Genomic DNA, 321 nt, shown 5'->3' with positions numbered 1-321 from the left:
TGTAAAATTGTAATATAATGATAAAGTAATATAGTATATTCAAGTTGGGGTTGTTTCCAGCGAGTCAAATCATTAGCAAGAAATAAGTTCGTAAAATGGGACTTTTTAGTTTTTCAGAACAGGGAACTTGTAAGTTAACTCTATTCTAATCATTTTTCAAAGAGTTTGGTTCAGAGTAAACAAGGAAAGGTGATTTGTGGCTAGCTTTTTTTTTGGCATTTGCTTTCCCCACCTTTCATTTTGGAGCTCCCTCAATTCTTTCTAAAATGATTCGCCATCCAACCCCTCTTTAGACTCGGATTTAAAAAAAAAACCTTAAGA

The sequence above is a fragment of the Chenopodium quinoa genome, unplaced genomic scaffold, assembly GCF_001683475.1.
Source record: "Chenopodium quinoa cultivar QQ74 unplaced genomic scaffold, ASM168347v1, whole genome shotgun sequence".
Classification (NCBI taxonomy): Eukaryota; Viridiplantae; Streptophyta; class Magnoliopsida; order Caryophyllales; family Amaranthaceae; genus Chenopodium; species Chenopodium quinoa.
The sequence above is the reverse complement of the archived record's forward strand: the minus strand, read 5'-3'. Positions refer to the sequence as shown.